A 9,747-nucleotide genomic window follows, 5' to 3' on the forward strand; every position below is an offset into this window, starting at 1 on the left:
GTTGTGTGTTAATTTGTACATTTTGAATAACTCAAAAAATACTATTTCCTTTGGCGTCAACATGCAGTGTTCATTCGACACCTAACCTAACACTATTTTACATGACCAGAAATGTAAAACATCAAAAGCCTGGAGAATTATTATAAATGCTTGCAATGACAAGGAATTCTTCATTGGCCAATGAATGTAAGGTACAGTACATGAAAATGAATGAATAAAATAAAGTAAAATAAAAGTCTACATGAAATGAACATATTAACTAAAAAAAAAAAAAAAATGCTGTTAGAATATAATGAGCTACATGAATTGCAGTTGTTCCAGAATTTTACCAATACGCTGTGCATTTCAAAATATGGAAAATAGACATACAGGTTTGGGCCAAAAGTAGTGTTACAGAGCAGGTATGTGTTGTACACAGCTAAAATATCTGATTAACTCAATACCATGATGGTTTTTTTTTGTGTGTGTGTGTGTGTGCTGACATTGCCCCCCATTAACATTGCAACATTCCTCAAACTCTCCCGAACACAGTATGATCTGTAACACTACTTTTCGCCTACTCTATGATGTTATTGGGGCAAAATTAAGGAAGGCTTGTCCATTGATTGTGTGAACAGACTGCAGTAAAAATGAAGTCACTTCAATGTTTGCTGGTTTTATTAAGTTTTACATGCTCCTTGACTGCACAAGTACATGTTATGGAGTGAGGGCATGTTCCCACCAACGATGATATCATATTCTTCAAAGGCTTGCTGAGGAAAGTGAGGGAGGAGTCACTCCATGGCTTCAGACACCTGGTCAGCAGGTCCTGTGTAAAACAAGTGGTGCTTGTACATGTGACCATTCCGTATTGCTTCACACAAAAAGTTCATGTAGTGTGCAATGCCGTCCATATGTAAATGACATACCAAGACGTCGGCTGACTTCAGTTTGTTGCAGCTCAGATATGGTAGGTGGAGATACTGGTGGTACAACACCGAAGCCTTCTGGGGTCCTCCATTCAAGTGTCCTCATTCGGGGCATTCCAATTTGGCTGCTGACTCTCCCCTTGATATTTTTTTTTCTTGCAGGTCGGTGATGTATTTAAACGGTGCATGAATGCTTGTATACATCAGAATATGGTTCTGGAACCCCTCAAGTTTGGCTGTTGACCTAGTGTGACACAAACAAAAACACAATTATAAAATAAAATAGAATAATTGATGATACTACTATATGTCACCAACTTTCCAACAAAGCCCCCAAAATAGAGGTAAGATCTTTAGTTTTTGGGCCCAAAACATTGTATTAGCTAGATAAAAGTAACTTGACTGCATACTGCATAGAATATGCAAAGGCTGCTTGCTTGTCGAATTTCCGTGGAAAACGTGGCAGCCTGTAAATTCTTGTGCACCCAATTACACAATGGACCAGTACACACTTGAGTGAGAGAGTTCAGACTCTAGCAGTGCTTACGGTACAGCCAGCATTTAAGTCCAGAAAGTTATTCCCTGCCGAAAATTAATTTCGAGAACCCTATTTTCACCAACCACAACGAAAATAATTTTCAACTCCTCCACTAATACAGTATGCTTTAGATTCTCTATTGAAGTTATGGGCAAATATACCTCCGAAATCACAGTTACATTACATTACACAATAACTTGCGCATTTACTCTAAATATAACGTGCCAGCGGGAATCTTTTTTTTTTTTCAAAGCAAGTAGCTACATAACGAAATCGTTCGAGTGGTGCGGAGTTGCTAATCAACAGATACAGTGATCGTAAAACAAAGGTACGAACATCGTATTAATTAGTACGGAGTATACTTTTTCTCTCGCTCTCAAAACGTAAACACAAATGTACTCTTACTTACCGGTCAAGTAGAAAGCAGTCGAAGGCACCGGCACGTCCCAAACCTAGTCTGTTCCTCATTTCTCTCCATCTGGCAAATGCGGCTACAATATAAACTCTTGTTTTGTCGCGCTGAAATAAAATAAATTCCCAAAGTAAGTGTGATGCTTGATAATGCTCTCTTCGGGGACCGGAAACTCTTCTTCTTCGTGGACATGCGGTCGCCATACAAACCGGAAGTGCGTTCCAAAAACGCGTTAAGAAATGGAGCGCTGAAATTTGTCTTTGACGGCACCCGTAGCAGAAAGATGGCGGCGAAACATGGCAGACACTAGCAGGCGAGGCGCGGACATGTAAGATAATTTGCGATTTCTAGACTAACCGTTATATTTAAAAAAAGTACGTTTATGCGATACAACATATCTTTTTACATACTACTAACACAAACAATTGTTTTTTTTTTCGAATGATTTATTATTTCACCACTAGATGCCACTGTATAATACTGAGTGTACCTTTAAGAAACAAATCCCAACACTTCAGGATACGCTCCAACTGCCTGTCTTAGCTAAAGATATTATAAAGCTTTCTCCAACAACAATAAAGAAAATATCAAAAATATATAAGTTATTTTTATACACAAATAAAACGTATTTACCGACTTTAAAATGGGAAAAAGACTTGTCTATAGTTCCGGAACCAGACTTTTGGACCCAAATCTATGAAAATGTATTTAAAATGACCAAACAGACAAATTTGCAACTTATCCAATATAAGATACTTCATAGAACATATATTACACAATATATGATGAAAAAAATGGGACTCTCTGACTCCGACATTTGTCTCCAGTGCTCACAAAACACTGCCGATACTTATCTTCATGCTTTATGGTCATGTACTCCAGTGCTGCATTTCTGGACTAAAATCTTGGAAAAGCTCACTGATATATTAAACTGTAGGCTTCCTTTATCTCCAAGATTGTGTTTACTAGGTGACTTAACAATAACTGAGCTACCATGTAAACAATCTCAATCTATATTTATAGCCCTTACTATTGCTAAAAAAATAATCCTTGTCAATTGGAAAAATAAACAATCTCTAAATATCGACCACTGGTTAAACTTACTAATAAATTATATCTCAATGGAAAAAATCTCTGCCTTAAATAAAAATCAAGTATCAAGATTTAAACAAATATGGTCTATGTACATAGAATATTTTAATCTCAATTTGTTAACTTAATCCTGCCAAGATTCTGCCTGTTAACGAGAGCCACCACATCGTTACAACTTCTGTTTTCGCTGCTTCTGTATTTGGTATTTTGTATCTGATTGTTTTTATTTTTATATAGTCAGGAACCTAGTTGCTGCTAGTGGGCTCGAGCATACCACACTATACGACACTATACTCATTAACTCCTTAAGATTTATTTCTAGTGGGCACTAAGCATCAACACTTGGTGTTACTGCATGCTAATTAGTCAATTTTCTTGACGCCGTCCCCTGTGGTCGGGCGGGGGTGGTTCTGCCCCCCCGTTGTCTGCTCGGTAGCGGTTGCGTCTTGGCCGCTCCCTGGGCCCCCTGTGGGGTGCGGTGTTGGGGTGCTTCCCCTGGTGCCCGGGGCGGTGCCGTCCCGGCGCGGTCCGCTGCTCCGTGCCCGGCGGCGCGGTTCGGGGTGGGTGGGCCTCCGGTGTGCCCCGTGGTTCCCTCTCCCCTCCCCCTTCCTCCCCCCCGTCGCCTCTCCCTCCTCGCCTCCTCCCGCCCATCCTCCTCTGCCTCCCTGCCAGTGCCTGGCAGCGCTGTGGTCCCCCCCATTTGTATCCCTGCCCCACCACTTTGTCCCTCCATTCCCTTTTTTAATGCACCACACATATACATATTCATTTCTTTGGGGGGGATACGGGTGTGGAAATTTTTTCCCTCTGCTCCGACTCACCTGCTCCCAATTTTAATGCACCACACGCACACACTTGTATATACACTGGGTGGGGCCACATTCACGGTGTAAGGGTAGAGCTCGCCAGTCTGCAAGCTGGCGGACTCAGTAACAGGGTTAGGTGTCACTAGTACTCTGGCGTGATGACCGGGGCCTCTCCCCACCGGGCTCGGTGTTCTGGTGTCCCGCCTTCTCCCCTGGTGCTTCCTCCTCTGCTTCCCCCCTCCCGCCGCTGTGCTACTCTCGCGCGGCTGGAGGTGGGGTGGGCACATCTTCCCTCTCTGCGCTGCTGCCCGGTGCCGGTTTCCGGGGGGGGGGGGGGGTTCGCGGGGGGCCGGTTCGCGGGGGGGGGGGGGGGGGGGGGGTTGGCGGCCATCGGGGGGGGGGGGGGGCGGCTTGTTTGGGGGGGGTGGAGGTATGGGTGGGTGGGGGGTTGGGTGTTGGGGGTCGGGGTGTGTTCGGGGGTTTGGGGGTCGGGGGTGGTGGGGCCTGGGTCGTGGTGGGTGGCGGGTTTGGGTGGGGTGCGGGGGGGTCGTGGGGGGATGGGGGCTGGGGACCGGTGGGGCGCTGTGGGGGCCCGCTGGGCCTCGTTCTGCGGCCTTGGGCTCTGGGGTGTGGGCCGGGGCTGGGGCGGGGGTGTTCCGGGCGTCTGGGTCGGCTCGCCGACCGGTGTCCGCTCGGGTGGCTTGGGGGTGGCCTTGGTGCTGCCGCGGCCTGGGGATTTCGGGGGGGGGAGTGCTCGCTTTGCTGGACCGCGGTTGACGGCTTCTTTCTTTGGTGGTGGTCCTTATGCATGCCAGATCCGTCGCACCAGCATCTACTGAAACTCAACAGAAGTAGCCTCTCCCTCCCACAGCCCCTTGAATCAGTTGGTGCTGGTGTCTGTGGTTCTCACTTTGCTCTATCTATCCTTCCCTCCTTCCTCTCTTTAGTTTTTCCTCTGGTCACTTGAGATCTTAATTTATTAGAAGTATGAGGTTTCTGGGGTTGGCATAAGACTCTGGTTTTGTAACCACGTAGGAGGGGTCTTGTTGGTGCTGGACTTCACTTTGATGGATTGGATGTACTGGCTTCTATGGATCTCTCTCTGCCTTATCGATTCTTCCCTCCTTCCTCTCTTTAGTTTTTCCTCTGGTCTCTTGAGATCTCGCCAAATTTGCTGGAACTTAGAGGCTTCCGGGGTTGGCGTAAGACTTTGATTTTGTAATCATGGGGAAGGCAGGAAGTGTTTGGTCGGTGCTGGATTTCACTTTGATTTTCCTTTCTTTTCTCTTTATTTCTTTTTTTTCTGACCTTTTCTCTGGTCTCCTGACCATTTAAACCTCACGACTCTGGCAAGATTCTGAAGTACCTGGTTAAGGCGAAGGGTAATGGGATATTTATAAGGTTTTAGGTGAATGAATGAGTATAAATTTATACGTATTTGCACGCACGCACGCACGCGCACGCACGCAAACGCACGCAAACGCACGCAAACGCACACACGCAAACGCACGCATGCACGCACGCAAACGCACGCACACACACAAAAAAAAAAAAAAAAAAGAAAAGAAAAAAAAAAAGAGCAATGATGACAAGACGTTGAATCGGTAAGACTACCGAATGAACAATTCTGAGCTCTTAAAAAAAAAAAAAAAAAAAAAAAAGAATGTGTACGTTGATTTTCAGCACGCTGGCACCTCGCCGAGGGTCAAAGGTCACCTGTATGTAATGACTGAGTGCTTTAAGCTGAAAGTGACACTGTCACCTCTCTAAAAAAAAAAAAAAGAGTCAAAGCTTGAGCAAAATTAATACAAATTTAGCTTCTTTATTTGGACAGTAGGAAGAACGTCTCCCCTAATTTTCAGCACGCTGCCACACCACTGTGGGTCACAGGCTACCTACATTGTGGTCAGCTGACGCCTTGACATCAAATTGACAACTCTTTGCCCCGCTCACAGAGCCAGACCTTTGCTCTCCTTCACTCTCCTTCACGACATATTTTAATCCATCATGTTTTTTTTATTTTAATCCTTTATGGGGATGAGGACAGGTGGCAGACTCTGTTGTCACAAGATGCTCAGTATTTGATGGCATGTGGGGGAGGGGAACGTGCTTCATGCAGACATAAAAGCCCCAAGAGAGCTCAAACTAACAATAAACCACGTGAATCACTCTGGTAACAATAGAGAGAAAGGTTTGGTGGTTCATTGGACTAGAAAACAACACCATTTTAATGCAAGCTGAAAGTACTAAAAAAAAACACCTTCTATGTCTCTTTAAACTTGAGATTTAAAGCTTTGCTGGTTGATTGCACTGCAAAACAGCGCCATCTTCCTTGTCACAACAAACCATCAAGCTCAATGTGCAAAAAACCCTCCCTTTTTACATCGACAGGGTGACAAGGAACGTGGCTCATTGGACTACAACTCGCCGCCATGTTTGTAGTCTTTAAACGCCGGGACCAGCTCAAAACCACTCAAATCACCTTCGATTTGTCTTGTAACAACCGATTTGAAGATTCGGTGGCTGATTAAGCTACAAAGCAATGCCATCCTCCTTGTCCCAAGACACCATCGAGCTAAACGTGCAAAAACACCTCCGTTTTCACCTCGAAAGAGTGACAAACAACGTGGCTCATTGGACTACAAATCGCCGCCATTGTTGTAGTCTTTAAACGCCGGGACCGGCTGAAAACACTACTAACACCTTCGATTTCTCATATAAGAGATTAAAAGGTTTGGTTGTTGATTATGCTACATAACACCGCCCTCTTCCTTGCCCCAAAACACCAGCAAGCTAAACGTGCAAAAACACCTCCGTTTTCACCTCGAAAGAGTCACAAACAACGTGGCTCATTGGACTACAAATCGCCGCCATGTTTGTAGTCTTTAAACGCCGGGACGAGCTCAAACCACTAAAATCACCTTCGATTTCTCATATAAGAAGACATTAAAAGGTTTGGTGGTTGATTATGCTACATAACACCGCCCTCTTCCTTGCCCCAACACACCATCAAGCTAAACGCTCAAAAACCACTGCTTTTCAAGTCACAAATACAAACGCTCAGTGCTTCATTGGACTCCACAAAACGCAGCAAATTTGACCATAGTCCTAACACACGAACAAGATAATCCTACAAAAACACTTTGACTTCTCAAGTGACGAAATATGGGAAAGATTTGGTGCTTCACTGGACTACAAAAGGCCGCCATTTTAGAGCGTGAACAAACTCTGCACGGAATATCTGCACAACAGACTCCACGCAAACCAAATTTCATGAAACTTTAGAATGTTCATCTTGGCAATAGGAAGAACGTGTAGATTGATTTTCAGCACGCTGGCACCTCGCCCAGGGTCAAAGTTCACCTGCATGTGATGCCTGAGTGCTTTTGGCTCAAAGTGACACACTGTCGTCCCGCTCAAACAGTAAATCCTGGACCAATATTGATAAAACTTTAGAATGTTCATCTGGACAATAGGAAGAACGTGTAGATTGATTTTCAGCACGCTGGCACCTCGCCCAGGGTCCAAGTTCAACTGCATATGTATGTCAGGCCTTTGGGCTTTCAGCTCAAATTGACACACTGTCACCCCGCTACAGCAGTCAAACCTGGACCAATATTAATGAAACTTTAGAATGTTCATCTGGACATGAGGAAGAATGTGTAAATTGATTTTCAGCACGCTGGCACCTCGCCGAGGGTCAAAGGTCACCTGTATGTGATGACTGAGTGCTTTTGGCTCAAAGTGACACACTGTCACCCCGCTACAACAGTCAAACCTGGACCAAAATTGATGAAACTTTAGAATGTTCATCTGGACAATAGGAAGAATGTGTAGATTGATTTTCAGCACGGTGGCACCTTGCCAAGGGTCAAAGTTCACCTGCATCTGGATGTGAGGCCTTCGGGTTTTCAGCTGAAAATGATCACACTGTCACCCCTCTAAAATAGTGGATCCTTGACCAATATTGATGAAACTTTAGAATGTTCATCTGGACAATAGGAAGAACGTGTAGATTGATTTTCAGCACGCTGCCACCTCGCCCAGGGTCAAAGTTCACCTGCATGTGATGCCTGAGTGATTTTTGGCTCAAAGTGACACACTGTCGTCCCGCTCAAACAGTAAATCCTGGACCAATATTGATAAAACTTTAGAATGTTCATCTGGACAATAGGAAGAATGTGTAGATTGATTTTCAGCACGCTGGCACCTCGCCCAGGGTCCAAGTTCAACTGCATATGTATGTCAGGCCTTTGGGCTTTAAGCTCAAAATGACACACTGTCACCCCGCTACATCAGTCAAACCTGGACCAATATTAATGAAACTTTAGAATGTTCATCTGGACATGAGGAAGAATGTGTAAATTGATTTTCAGCACGCTGGCACCTCGCCGAGGGTCAAAGGTCACCTGTATGTGATGACTGAGTGCTTTTGGCTCAAAGTGACACACTGTCACCCCGCTACAACAGTCAAACCTGGACCAAAATTGATGAAACTTTAGATTTTTCATATGGGCATTAGGAAGAACGTGTACATTGATTTTCAGGTACGCTGGCACCTCGCCCAAGGTCAAAGTTCACCTGCATCTCCATGTGAGGCCTTCGGGTTTTCAGCTGAAAATGATCACACTGTTACCCCTCTAAAATAGTGGATCCTTGACCAATATTGATGAAACTTTAGAATGTTCATCTGGACAACAGGAAGAATGTGTAGATTGATTTTCAGCACGCTGGCACCTCGCCCAGGGTCAAAGTTCACCTGCATCTGGATGTGAGGCCTTTGGGTTTTCAGCACAAAATGACACACTGTCACCCCTCTCCAACAGTCAAACCTTGATCAAAATTCATGAAACTTTAGAATGTTCATCTGGACAATAGGAAGAATGTGTAGATTGATTTTCAGCACGGTGGCACCTTGCCATGGGTCAAAGTTCACCTGCATCTGTACGTCAGGCCCTTGGGCTTTCAGCTCAAAATGACACACTACCACTCCTCTGAAACAGTCAAACCTTGAGCAGAGTTTATGAACATTTAGAATGTTCATCCGGACAATAGGAAGAACGTGTACGTCGATTTGCAGCACGCTGACACCCCGCCCGGGGTCAAAGTTCAACTGTATCTGTATGCGAGGGCCTTTCGGCTCAAAATGACACACTCCCACTCCTCTAACGCGGTCAAAACTTGGAGCAAATTTCATGAACATTCAGATTCTTCATCTGGACGGTGGGAGGAATGTTTTGGGATCAGCTAGCTCAACGCTCACCTCTTCTAATGTCATCCAGGTGGCCATATTCTCAATCAGGGGCCCTCTGCCACTGCGTTGGGCGCTGTGTCCTCCGCCCAAACGTGGAGCTACGGACTTAGTTCTTTAATATGTTGTAGCCCAGCATCTAGGCTTTGTGTATATCAAGTTTCAAGATGCTTGCTCCATGCTAAGCCCTTCAAATGGGCCCAAACGCAGGCCCGGGACAGCCTTCCAACCTCTCTAGGAGCTTCCTGTCCCTCCCTCGACTCGCCGCCACCTCACCTACCGCTATTTGGCATTTGTAACGTGGTTAGGGTTTGGTTAGGGTCCTAACCAAAATATTCCAATTTTTGGTCCCGGGGGGTTGGGGTCTGATTAGGTTCCCTAACCATCACGGGCATTTGGAAGATGGTAAAGGACCAAAACCATACACTAACCACGTTGCCATGGCAACTCATATTCATATTTCATATTTCTGGAAGAAAAAAAATAAAAAATTCAGTGAAATTCGATGGAGCAATACCGCCCCCTAGTGGTCAAACGCCGCAACTGCACCTTTGGTGTACTGTATTTGCGCTCTAAATCGGCAGAGTATGAGTACATGGAATTTCCATATATGTCAATCCATTTGCAATGCTAATCTATAGGCTAATGGAACTTGGAAGCTCGATGGAAGACCAATTGCGAACTTTTTTTGGGTCCTCAATTTTTTTTTTTGGAATCCCATTCATTTTCAATGGAGATTC

The 9,747-nt window shown here is 45.0% G+C and overlaps 1 protein-coding gene across 4 annotated transcripts in view; it reads right to left on the reverse strand.

The window, feature by feature from the left end:
• The window catches only part of LOC144025440 (uncharacterized), a 443,835-nt gene extending 441,585 nt beyond the window's left edge, over positions 1 to 2,250 (reverse strand). For all 4 annotated transcript variants that reach the window (XM_077531457.1, XM_077531456.1, XM_077531458.1 and 1 more), the window contains exon 1: positions 1,856 to 2,250. The gene's annotated coding sequence lies outside the window, so the exon portion shown is untranslated. The remainder of the gene's footprint in view (positions 1 to 1,855) is intronic.
• Positions 2,251 to 9,747: the final 7,497 nt, after the last annotated feature.

Source organism: Festucalex cinctus, chromosome 9 (assembly GCF_051991245.1).
Source record: "Festucalex cinctus isolate MCC-2025b chromosome 9, RoL_Fcin_1.0, whole genome shotgun sequence".
NCBI lineage: Eukaryota > Metazoa > Chordata > Actinopteri > Syngnathiformes > Syngnathidae > Festucalex > Festucalex cinctus.